Source organism: Etheostoma cragini, unplaced genomic scaffold (assembly GCF_013103735.1).
Source record: "Etheostoma cragini isolate CJK2018 unplaced genomic scaffold, CSU_Ecrag_1.0 ScbMSFa_259, whole genome shotgun sequence".
Taxonomy (NCBI): Eukaryota; Metazoa; Chordata; class Actinopteri; order Perciformes; family Percidae; genus Etheostoma; species Etheostoma cragini.
This window is the reverse complement of record NW_023266767.1, coordinates 16,071-16,613: the sequence shown is the minus strand read 5'-3', so window position 1 is coordinate 16,613 and position 543 is coordinate 16,071. Positions and strand designations below refer to the sequence as shown.

Genomic DNA, 543 nt, shown 5'->3' with positions numbered 1-543 from the left:
TTTCAATTTTGGAGGTCAAAGGTCAAGGTACTGTTTCATTACAGCTCCAGAACTGTAAATATATTTCTCCTGAACTGGAAAACTTAGTTAATGTAAAGCCCCAGTGGCCTAATGGATAAGGCACTGGCCTCCTAAGCCAGGGATTGTGGGTTCAAGTCCCATCTGGGGTGATTTTAAGCATAGTGGAAGCATGCTGTGCCCACAACCCAGAGGCTGATGGATCGAAACCATCCTCTGCTAAGTCCTTTTGCTGTTGACACAATAGTAGACACTGATTTCCATGGTGAAATGAATATGATATAACTGCTGTAAAAGTGATCATTTCCTCAAAGGCAGTGACCTCCGCAAGCACAAGCTAAACACGTTGAAACGGTCAGAGAAGCAGACTCAATGTTTTCGAAAATTCATAAAGCACTCAGGGACTGTCACGTTAGCATCATATCAGGTAGCATGGAACATTGCTCATGCTAAAAAGCCATACAGTGAAGGGGACTTTGTGAAGACATGTCTCAAAGATGTCATTGCTATCCTAGCGCCTGAAAA

General features: G+C 43.1%; 1 long non-coding RNA gene and 1 other non-coding gene across 2 annotated transcripts in view; one reads left to right on the top strand and one right to left on the bottom strand.

The window, feature by feature from the left end:
* LOC117940458 overlaps window positions 1-543 on the bottom strand; it is an 18,247-nt gene that overhangs the window by 17,109 nt on the left and 595 nt on the right. The gene's annotated exons all lie outside the window — the stretch shown is intronic.
* Window positions 98-170, top strand: trnar-ccu. Its single transcript has one exon. It is a non-coding gene; the product is annotated as a tRNA-Arg (tRNA).